Source organism: Erythrolamprus reginae, chromosome 3 (assembly GCF_031021105.1).
Source record: "Erythrolamprus reginae isolate rEryReg1 chromosome 3, rEryReg1.hap1, whole genome shotgun sequence".
NCBI lineage: Eukaryota > Metazoa > Chordata > Lepidosauria > Squamata > Dipsadidae > Erythrolamprus > Erythrolamprus reginae.
The window spans coordinates 169,391,920-169,404,178 of NC_091952.1; the positions used below are offsets into that span (position 1 = coordinate 169,391,920).

The window sequence follows — 12,259 nt, forward strand, 5'->3', positions numbered from 1 at the left end:
GGTCTGGCAAAGGTTTTGTAGGCTCTTGTGAGTAGTGTGAGATTGCCTGAGCAGAAGCAGCGTAGGATCAGGTTAACAACTCTAGAAGCTTTTTTGGCGATATTGTTGCAGTGGGCTTTAGCACTTAAGTCATTCGATATTAGTATTCCAATGTCTTTTACTGAGTGTGGGTTGGCCGTAAAATAGTAAAATACATATCAATGAAATAATAGAAGAAGAGATATAGGAATAGAAGAAAGGTATAGGAGATATAGGAGAGCAATAGGACAGGGGACGGAAGGCACTCTAGTGCACTTGTACTCGCCCCTTACTGGCCTCTTAGGAATTTGGATAGGTCAACCGTAGATAATCTAAGGGTAAAGTGTTGGGAGTTTGGGGATGACACTATGGTGTCCGGTAATGACTTCCACGCTTCGACAACTCGGTTACTGATGTCATATTTTTTACAGTCAAGTTTGGAGCGGTTAATATTAAGTTTAAATCTGTTGTGTGCTCTTGTGTTGTTGTGGTTGAAGCAGTAGTAGTCACCGACAGGCAGGACGTTGCAGCATATGATCTTGTGGGCAATACTTAGATCTTGTTTAAGGCATCTTAGTTCTAAACTTTCTAGGCCCAGGATTGAAAGTCTATTCTCATAGGGTATTCTATTTCGAGTGGAGGAGTGAAGGGCTCTTCTGGTGAAGTATCTTTGGACATTTTCAAGGATGTTAATGTATGAGATGCGATATGGGTTCCAAACAGATGAGCTGTATTCGAGGATGGGTCTGCCTAAGAGCCTTTCATTGGGATGGGGAAACTGAGGGTAAGGTAGGGAAGGGCTGCCCTCAAGATTGGACTCCTTGGCAGAGATTATTTATTTATTTGTTTGTTTGTTTGTTTATTATTTTTTTGTCCAATACAAATTGAAAGTTAAGGAGAATAAAAACGTGTAGTAGTAAATATAAGGGAAGGTATAGAAGAAGAGATATGAGAATAGAATACATCAATGAAGAGTAGAGGAAGGATATTGGATGGGGGAAAACATATATAAAATATAGGAGAGACAATTGGACAAAGGACGGAAGGCACACTAGTGCCTTATGCTCGCCCCTTACTGACCTCTAAGGAATCTGGAGAAGTGAACTGTGGAAAGTCTAAGGGAACAATGTTGGGGGTTGGGGGTTGGCACCACGGAGTCTGGTAATGAGTTCCACACTTCAACAACTCGATTGCTAAAGTCATATTTTTTACAGTCAGGTTTAGAGCGGTTGATATTAAGTTTGAACCTGTTGCGTGCTCTTGTATTGTTGCAGTTGAAGCTGAGGTAGTTTGTTGACAGGCAGGATGTTGCAGCATATGATCTTGTGGGCAATACTTAGATCATGTTTAAGGCATCGTAGTTCTAAGCTTTCTACAATGAGGGTTTTAGTGGGTAGGTGTGTGTGTGTGTGTGTGTATATACACACACACACACACACACAGTAAAATACATGATGAAGGTTATAGAGGAGATACTCATAGTAAAATATAATTACGAAAGAATAGAAAAGGAGATATAACATATCAATGAAAGAATAGAAGAGATATAGGAATAAAAGAAGGTATAGGAGATATAGGAGAGCAATAGGACAGGGGACAGAAGGCACTCTAGTGCACTAGTACTCACCCCTAACTGACCTCTTAGGAATCTGGATAGGTCAACCGTAGATAATCTAAGAGTAAAGTGTTGGGGGTTTGAGGATGACACTATGGAGTCTGGTAATGAGTTCCACAATTCGACAACTTGGTTACTGAAGTCATATTTTTTACAGTCAGGTTTGGAGCGGTTAATATTAAGTTTAAATCTGTTGTGTGCTCTTGTGTTGTTGTGGTTGAAGCTGAAGTAGTCGCTGACAGGCAGGACGTTGCAGCATATGATCTTGTGGGCAATACTTAGATCTTGTTTAAGGCGTCTTAGTTCTATACTTTCTAGGCCCAGGATTGAAAGTCTAGTCTCGTAGGGTATTCTATTTCGAGTGGAGGAGTGAAGGGCTCTTCTGGTGAAGTATCTTTGGACATTTTCAAGGATGTTAATGTCTGAGATGCGATATGGGTTCCAAACAGATGAGCTGTATTCGAGGATGGGTCTGTCTAAGAGCCTTTCACTGGGATGGGGAAACTGAGAGGGTAAGGTAGGGAAGGGCTGTCCTCAAGATTGGACTCCTTGGCAGAGATTATTTATTTATTTATTTATTTATTTATCTATCTATCTATCTATCTATCATCTATCTATCTATCTATCTATCTATCTATCTATCTATCTATTTATTTTTCTCCAATACAAATTGAAAGTTAAGGAGAATAAAAACGTGTACAGTAGTAGTACATATCAGGGAAGGGATAGAAGAAGAGATATGAGAATAGAATACATCAATGAAGAGTAGAGGAAGGATATATGGATGGGAGAAAAGATATATAAAATATAGGAGAGACAATTGGACAGGGGACGGAAGGCACACTAGTGCACTTATGCTTGGCCCTTACTGACCTCTAAGGAATCTGGAGAAGTCAACCATGGAAAGTCTAAGGGAAAAATGTTGGGGGTTGACACCATGGAGTCTAGTAATGAGTTCCACGCTTCAACAACTCGATTGCTGAAGTCATATTTTTTACAGTCAAGTTTAGAGCGGTTGATATTAAGCTTGAACCTGTTGTGTGCTCTTGTGTTATTGCGGTTGAAGCTGAAGTAGTTGTTGACCGACCGGATGTTGCAGCATATGATCTTGTGGGCAATACTTAGATTATGTTTAAGACATCGTAGTTCTAATCTTTCTAGACAGAAAGCTTAGATTTCACAGAAGGAGCTGCTCTCTTGGCCCAAGTGCACTCTCTGTTTATTTTATTTATTTATTTATTTTGTTCAATATACAATGAGGGTTTAAGTGGGTGGGTGTATGTGTGTGTGTGTGTGTATAAATATATATATATACACACACACACACAGTAAAATACACAATGAAGGTTATAGAGGAGATACTCATAGTAAAATATCTCTAAGAAAGAATAGAAGAGAATATATTGTAATAGAACATATCAATGAAAGAACAGAAGAAGAGATATAGAAATAGAAGAAGGTATAGGAGATATAGGAGAGCAATAGGACAGGGGACGGAAGGCACTCTAGTGCACTAGTACTCGCCCCTTACTGACCTCTTTCGAATCTGGATAGGTCAACCATAGATAATCTAAGGGTAAAGTGTTGGGGGTTTGGGGATGACACTATGGAGTCCGGTAATGAGTTCCACGCTTCGACAACTCGGTTACTGAAGTCATATTTTTTACGGTCAAGTTTGGAGCGGTTAATATTAAGTTTAAATCTGTTGTGTGCTCTTGTGTTGTTGTGGTTGAAGCTGAAGTAGTCGCCGACAGGCAGGACGTTGCAGCATATGATCTTGTGGGCAATACTTAGATCTTGTTTAAGACACAGAGCAGATAGAGTCTATCAGAGAGGTTTTACTCCTTTCCATTCCTTTTCTTAGGTTCCTGACATTTCAGAGACGCTTCAGGGATTTATTCTCCTGCTGCAGGCCACAAAAACCTGCGAACTTGTCTTCAAAGGATGGGTGCCATTGCTTTCCTCGCAGAAGAAATCGAGTTACATTTGAAATACAACACGAAGGGGACCAACGTGAGTATACCCTCTTGTTTGGAAAATTGTTAAATGGGTGCGGTAATAGAAAGCTAAACTGCGAAGTCTACTCCTACAACTTGTATATTAGCCGGAATAATAGAATGTGTCTTTTTAATGGAAGGACCCAGTTCAATTACTAATCAATAGCAATAAAAGGAAAAGAGGGAGAAAAACATTATGGTCGTTTGCTGTGGATTTGGCTTTTTTAAATTAAATAATTTTAATTGAATAGTTTTAAAAACAATATGTATGTACACAAATACCTATATACAAATCATATACCAAACTCCATATAACATCAACATACACTGCTCAAAAAAATAAAGGGAACACTTAAACAGAATATAACTCCAGGTAAATCAAATTAAAGTGTTCCCTTTACAATTGCAGAATTAAAATCAGCTGTGAATCCTTTAATAGATCATGTATGTGAGTTTTAGTGAAGTATACCACATATGAAGGTCTAACCTATAGGTGTGGTTATAGGTGTTGAACTGATCGATCTGATCGAAGAGGTGGACGTGGCGATCCTGCACGGTAAACATGAAGAACTGGGCCTTGCAGTGGAACAGCTGCAGAAATATCTCCAGTGTGTGCAGCTGCGTCGCGTCAAGTCTACAGTGAAACAGGTATAAGACAACTGACGTTTTTCATCTCTATTTCATGTCCATCAAATGTAGAAGAGAAGCTTCTATATTATTATTTTCTTGCATTTTGTTTTAGATTTTGGGATACATCAGAGATGGCGAGACCATTTTAAATTGTGGAGTAATTACGGCGACATCTCTCCAAGTGGCTCAGCAGCTGCAATTCCAGCATGCTATAGAGGTAATAGTGTTTTTTCTATCTTATTAAATTTCATTTTGTAGTCCATGTAAAGGCAACTTTTTAATTGGTTACTATTAAATTACTCTATGCCCAAATGAGAATAATAGATAATGATTTTGAGAAAGTATATGCTGGTGAATAGGTTAAATTATGAAAAGTTCTAGATAAAGTTAATTTTGAATGATGGCTGCTCAGTGGCAGGTATACATAATACAGTAATACATAAAAGTAAAGTAAATCACAAGTGAGCATTAAAGAATTCTCAGCTAATACATAACACCAAAGAGGAAAAAGTCAAAATATGTGATGTCCACTTGGTTGTATAATGTAGGTTTGTTGTGATATTCAATGGCAATTGGTTAAAATTGTGCACACATATGTATTTTCATATGTGAATAATGCCTATGACAAGCTAGACGATTTGCAGCAAATTTTAGATATAAGAAGAATAATGGATCTGAAAATCAATGTATTTAAAGACCAGAGTTATTGTGATTGATGGAGTAAATAGATGGAGACATTTTAAAATTAACAAATATTAGCAGAAAGATAGTGGATAATATATACTGTTTATTGTAAAGAATGAATATTTGTTTAAAAGGTCACTATTTATGAAATAAGAATTCCCTTTTACTAGCATTCATCTGATTAATCCCCATTTAGAGTGATATATCCCAATAGAATCTGTGAAACAATCCTTTTACAGAGCAGGGGTGTCAAAGTCAATTTCATTGAGGACCATCATCAGAGTTGTGTTTTACCTTGGGGAGGGTGGGGTAGGCGTGGCTAGCTTGACATAACTTGTGTCAGGGGTGCCTGTGGTGGCCCGACATATATTTTCAGCTGGGACGGCATCCTGCAACATTTTGCCAGTGAAAATGGACCTTGGGAAGGCTTCCTGTGGGCCTCCCAAACTCCACGTTTACTGGCAGAGGCACGGCAGGCCACTCCTTCACTGTTACCAAGGTGGCCCCATGGGCCAGATCTAAGCACCCCACCGGACAGATTTGGCCCCTGGGCCTTGAGCTTGACACCCCTGCTCAGTGATGGGCTATCAAAATTTTACTACCACACTGTGGGCATGGCTTATGCATTTTGTTTCAACATTTTTCAGTGCAAATTGGGTGCTCTGGGGTGGCGCTCCAAATTTTACTACTGGAACTGCGTTCCTGACCATTTCCGTAGGAGCCCATCACTGCCCCTGCTCTAGGGGATAATAGGACTGCTAATGTTACATTACTCTTTGAATGCCTTATACATGATCAAAGTCTCTGCTACTATAAAGGCTAAAATTTATTGTGTTCTTTATCAATAACATGTGGTATTATAAATTGTTTTTTTAGCATAATGAGGTGTATTTCCCCAAAGTTACGTTTTCTGGAGGGTTAGATAATCTTCTATTTATAGTGTGAAAAGGCTGTTATTTATTAGAGGCACCAAATGTCCATTCTTCTTACCGCCTTCCCATCTTTCGTGTATCCTATAGCAAACCAAAGACCGGATGAAGACATTAATGCAGATCGCTGATGTCATCTGTGAAAGGTGGCATGTCCGGGCAACCAATATTAAAAGACACATAATCTCACTTGACAACAGATATGGAGCCTTTTCTACGTCTATCGAAAAAGCTCTAGGAATTGTTTACAATTCCAATGAATCGGTGAGTGTTGCATTTTTATTTTTGCTTGAAGTAATGTACAATGGCTTAATCTGGCTTCTAGAGCTTCTATCTAGATAGCCCCCCTTTTTTTGTGTTTGTTTCTCCTGGTCTTACACTGATTTTGATATCATTTTCCCTTTCTTAATTTAGTGTAATCTGAGAATGAAGAATGAAGAAAAGCAGAAGGCTGCCCGCCGGAGAGGGTAAATAATGTAACCCATGCTAGTCTTATTCAGTATTTTTATTGCTTCCCTTAGCCTTTACTTAAAGCAAAGATTAAATTAGAGCACAGAATGCTTCCAAGAATGAGACTTAATATTTACTTATGCAAAAGCCATGTTAAATCATTTTATTATCATTTTTACTGACCTTAATAGTCCACATTTTTTCTAGTTGTAGTTCTCATCCACTCTGTGCTCTTGAGTTAATCAAACATATTTGCTATGTAAAGTCCTTCCCATGTATTTAATTTCTGTTCAGAATGATATATGTTGAAGCAAATAGTCTAAAGTTGTCTCTCTCTTGTGTGTAAAGGTCCATCATGGCGGAGCTGATCAAAACGGAGAAGACATACATAAATGATCTTCATGAATGTTTAGATGTAAGTTCTTGATTTTGCATATATTTGGTTGAGGATGGTTGGTTATACCTTGATAAAAATTAAACCAACTTTGCTTCCCTTCTTTTTTTTCTTTTTTTAAAAAAACCAGACATATCTCTGGGAAATGATGAATACAATTCAAGACATCCCACCTGGCATTGCAAAGAAAGAGGACGTCATTTTTAGCAACATGCGTGAACTCTACGAATTCCACAGCAAGTGAGTGAAGAGTCATCTATGACCCTGCTTTTAGAAAAACAGAGTGACTTAATGTCTTCTGATTTATGTTAAAAAAGATACCAATGGACTAAGAATCCAAATAAATTTAAAATAAAATTTTGGAATTAATTGTAAAGAATCCTTCCCATGGGAAAATGCTTTTGTTTTGAATTCAATTCATTTTTTTAAACAGCATATTCCTGAAAGAACTGGAAACATGTGCAGAAACCCCAGAAAGTATCGGCAGATGCTTTGTTACATGGGTAAGAGGATTTGTTACCTTTACTAAATGATCAATTGTATTTCGAGCGGGGGCTCGAGCTTCAGCCCTAAGTGGCAGGAGGCAAAGGCTGCCGTGAGCACAAATGTTGCACAAAAGTATTTACAGGACAACTTTGCTCCTGTACTAAGGGTCTGGTGATCCTCCCCCTCCTCCTCCTCTCGTGACGCCCTTGCCAGTTGTGGTGAGACTGGGAGGGTACATATAGCAGGAAGACCTTTCCCAAGAAAGTTGCCAGGCTTGGCGAAAGTGCATAAAAGGCATACACAGGGGAGGTGGGCACTCACTTGAAGAGGGTCTCCTTGTCTGTGCGCACCTTCCAAGCCCCGCCACAACGAGCCAGGTGATTGTTGGAGGAGGAGGAGAGGGATGAGGACAAGAGTCGCCTGAAGGAAAGCCTCCAATGTGGCTTGCGCTCGTTCTATAGCCAGCCCTAATTTCCAAAAAATTGCCAAGAAGAAAGAAAAGGAAAAGGAGAGCTTGCCAGGTTTCCAAGAGAGAAGAGACACAAAGACAGAGAGAGAGGGAGGAGGGAGAGGGAGGGAGAGACCTTTAATTGAAAAGTGCCCTCACATAATTCTTAAATAGCCAAGTTTCCACCAGATGGAGCTTTTTACAAATCATTTCAATCTTTTTTTTTCTTTGCAGGCAGAGAAATTTGAAATGTACATTACTTGCTGCAGAAACATGCCAGATTCCACCGAACTCATTTTAAAACATGCGGGATCTTATTTTCATGTAAGTACAGGTTTATAGTGTTGCAATTTACACCACTTGAGCTCTGAAAGTATATTTATGGATATACCACACACATTTGCATGTACATATATGCAAATGCACGTAGTGAAAATTTAGCATTGGCTTTGAAAGTATATGGATGAAAGTTTGACATGAACCCTACTCAAAGAATATCCCACAGATCTTTTCATCACTGTGAGCAAAGCTTACTTTTGGCAGGATTTAGTTTCATTTTAGTTTTGAATGCTCACTATGCTAAAACTGGAACATTATACTATTTGTGATATGATGACATCAGAATGATCTAATTTTATTCCAATTACCTCATGTCACAAATGTAAAGAAATTTTGTGAATGATCTCCATTTAACTGTTCCTATTAAAAGATAGGTTTATATTGATATGCCCCAGGAAAAAATAGTTGTGGTTTCAGACGTTGGTGAGCTACAATTCCCTAGGGGCCTGGTGGCCTGGCTAGTAATGAAATGGCTTTCACAGTTTTAATATATAGGTCATGCATAAATATACATACACCAATTGATGAGCGTGATGGCATTGATTTAGGATTTCCTCTCAGTTTTTATAATGAAAAAATTATCTGCAAATTTTCTAAGTTAATTTATACTTGGTTCTGCAGGAAATACAACAACGGCGTAGATTGGCCAATCCGCTTACATCTTATCTGATTAAACCGGTACAAAGAGTAACGAATTACCAACTGTTTCTAAAGGTGAGTGTCAATGTGGCCTTCACTTATGTAGCTGGGTACCTTTTTTACACTGAAACATACACTTCTGTTCGCCTACAGTTAAATAAAACAATTATTTATGAGTGACCAAAAAACCTATTAAAATAATTAAAGCGGCTTAACAGATGGTAGAAGATGCATTTGATTTAGCAGTGGAAATCTTCAATGTATCTTCAGAGTGCTCTCATAAAATGGATGCTACCCAAGAAAGTAAACACCCGTTTGCCTTGAACAAAACTGGCAATATTGTACCAATCTTCTTTAACTTATTTATCCTATTCGCCATAACATTTATTTTTTCTTCTTCATGGGAAGATTAATATACAGAATTTATAGAGAAAGGTACATTAATTTTCTAAGAATGCCTATAAAGCTAAATCAATCTTTTAAAAAACAGAAATTATATTAGAGGTTAGTGCTTTATTCCAGTACATTATTATTTCCCAGACACTAGGGAAATAAATATAGGATTTGAATTAAATATTGTTTTAAAAAATATATCATATCCTCTGATACAAGACTTGCTTTAACCCTTCTGGCTTTTTACAAGGAACTGAAAACCTGGCTTTGCAAGCCTAAAAAAAAGCAATTGAAGGAGGCTGGACAAATGGTAGAGGGTCCACGTGACAAGCAGTGGAGACTCAGTCACCCTGTATATTTTTGGAGCTATGTATGAAACGATGTAAAAGAGAGAACAAAGCAAAGCAAACTTACAAAGGTTGAGAAACATTGTGCCAGAGGATTCAGCATAGTGGCTAGTGGTAGGCTGAAATGTATTTGATTAAGGCTGGTATGAAATGTTGAGCTTGCACTATATTACAAAGTTCATCAGATTGGGACAGCACTGATACCAGCTCTTCATACTCTACATATCTCTCATATTCCAGTTTGTTCAGAACTTGGTAACTTGTGGATTTGCATTCCCAGAATTCCTTAGTCGGCCACACTGGCAGGGGAATTCTGGGAACTGAAGTCTATAAGTCTTAAAGTTGCCAAGTTTGGAGATCCCTGCTGTAAGCCATCTCCATTGTTTTGCTTCATTATTTAAGAAGTCAATGTACTGGAAAGTTTTTTTCATTTTTTTTTCACTGTATTCCAATAAAAATTATAGCAACCCATTTCCAAATATCAAAATATTGCTTTGTTCTTTTACTGGAACATTTAAAAATATTCCAAATGAGATGAATGAATTGCATTTAACACAAGGAAGTTTTCTGAATTCACAACGTTTTGTACGTATACAGGTTGCTAAATTTCCACTGCTTAATCAAATGCATAAGGGGAATAAGTTGTGGTTTGGCTAATGCAGTAAAGCCTCCCACTTAATATATCTGAAATATAGACATATGCAAGATGGATCAGAAAGCGAAGTGTTCACTATGACATAAACCCCAACCCTCATGTTCCTTTGTGTGATGTCACAGTGTAAGTATGACAGAGCGGAACTTGTACATGTGATCACAATACCCACCTTGATCTTTTGATATCATTGTATTTGAAAACAAACACCTGTATCCTAAACATCTCAAGTTAGAATATTGGCATGTTCTGGGTAGATAAGATTTAATAGAAATAAATGATTGAATAGCAATGTGATACCTTTACAGGATTTACTCACCTGTTGTGATGAAGCTGAAGGTGACATTAAAGAGGGCTTAGACATTATGCTAAGCGTGCTGAAGAGAGCCAATGAGGCTATGGATCTAAGTGTGCTGGAAGGTAAGATTCATGGTTATTTCTTTTCCGTGTATTCTCTTACTTCTAAGAAATCATCAAAAACTTGTTTAAAGTAGATTTATATAAAATCATTTCTTAATGTTCTGATGAATCGTCTGAAGGTCCCCCCCCATAAGCTTAGAATTATGATTGTTCTATGATTATGATTATTCTATGATTGTTTTATGATTATGATTATTCTATGATTGTTTTGATTGTTCTGTATTGAAATAAATTGCAGTTTACTTGCTTATAATCACATTGTTTTTACAGGTATTTGAAACCAAATCTGTTGTATCATTTAGTCATTTACTCATATTTTTAACATTCTTTTTTTGATAAATGGAGAAGAATGCAGCTACTCAAATGCATTATTTGCTTTTACATGGATTCCTATGGGAAGAATTGCTTGTACTTACAAACCTTTCTATTTAAGAACCTGGTCACAGAACAAATTATGTTCTTAAGTAGAGGTACCACTGTATTAAGGACCCTTCCTGTTCTAAAAGGTGGGAGGCATGTGTGTACAAGAACAAATTGCACGACAGAGTCAACTACATCAGTAGTGAGTTCTATAGCCTTTTACTACTGGTTCATGCATACCCTTGTCGCTTGATGTTTCTGCACATGTGCGGAAGCGTTCTGGGCAGGTGGGTGGAGCCTCCTATCACTTGCGCTATCTATCAGTTCTAAAAACCAGGCCAAATTAGGAGCTACCTACCTTTGAACTAGATGGTGTTACTTTAAGCAAAGACTATCTCAGCTTTAGTGGATTGTATCAATTATTCTGATTGGGATAATTACATGATTGGCTGTCCCTGCTGTAATTTAAGTTTTATGTATGGTTTGTTTGGGTTGCATGAATGTTTTTAATCAAGGGCTTTTTTAACTGTTCTGCATTTTTAATCAGTGGATTTGTATTTTGTGTTCCTGTTGTGAGCCGCTCCGAGTCTTTGGAGAGGGGCGGCATACAAATCAAATCAAATCAAATCAAAGTGTTGAATGAATGGTGTGTATGTAATTTATTCTTCTAGGTAAGCATGCTGGTGCTTGTAAGATAAGCTAACAGCTACTAGGACCAGAGTGTTTCTGACAGTGGTGCCACATATAACAAATATTTTTTCAATGCACCTACTGTAATTTTCCTGCACAAAATCCACTCAGGTATTTTGGCTATGATTAATAGAGCAATCCAATGCTTAGCAATAAGCCTGATTGATTACATCAATCTTAATTTAGTCTCAGATGAGGGAGACTTCTCTGGTAGGCTACAGCTTAAAAGATTTTAGTCCACCAAATGTTTTAAATGGAACTACGTTAAGTATTGTAGCAACAATTGATTGCAAACATGCCTCTTTACACTAAGGAGAGTCATTGGGGAAGAAAACTGCAGGTAGCCCAGTATTATCAAGTTCAAGATCACTTCTGACAATTATAGAGGTTAATGCAGCAATCTCAGAGGTCATTTTCTTCCTTATTTACAGAAAGTTGTGCACTATACAGTTTTGTGCCAGAGGATTCATGCCTGTTTATGCAAAGCACCAATGTTCTAAATTTAGCTGCAGGGTGATTATCAAGGCATTTTGGTACACCTAGACAGAATTTTATATTTAGTGACATTTGAAATGCACTTGCAAAATTGCACCATGGGCTAGAATCCAAGCTAATGTATTTGAATGGTAAATTTGCTTACCACGTGTAGGTTTCAAGCTGAGTTACTGTAAGAATAAGATCACTATATTGCTTTTAAAAACCCAGTGAGAATCAAATATAACTAATAAAAGAAAGCACAAAAAAACTGTTAAGCTCTGGGACATAAAA

At 37.6% G+C, this 12,259-nt stretch overlaps 2 long non-coding RNA genes across 2 annotated transcripts; one reads left to right on the forward strand and one right to left on the reverse strand.

Moving 5' to 3' along the window:
- Nucleotides 1-5,855: 5,855 nt before the first annotated feature.
- LOC139165854 (uncharacterized) lies at nucleotides 5,856-10,588 on the reverse strand. Its single transcript, XR_011558821.1, has 3 exons — nucleotides 10,341-10,588; nucleotides 6,507-6,687; nucleotides 5,856-5,957 (listed from the first exon to the last, which is right to left on the reverse strand). It is a non-coding gene; the product is annotated as an uncharacterized lncRNA (long non-coding RNA).
- Nucleotides 6,305-6,951, forward strand: LOC139165855 (uncharacterized). Its single transcript, XR_011558822.1, has 3 exons — nucleotides 6,305-6,340; nucleotides 6,672-6,738; nucleotides 6,848-6,951. It is a non-coding gene; the product is annotated as an uncharacterized lncRNA (long non-coding RNA).
- Nucleotides 10,589-12,259: the final 1,671 nt, after the last annotated feature.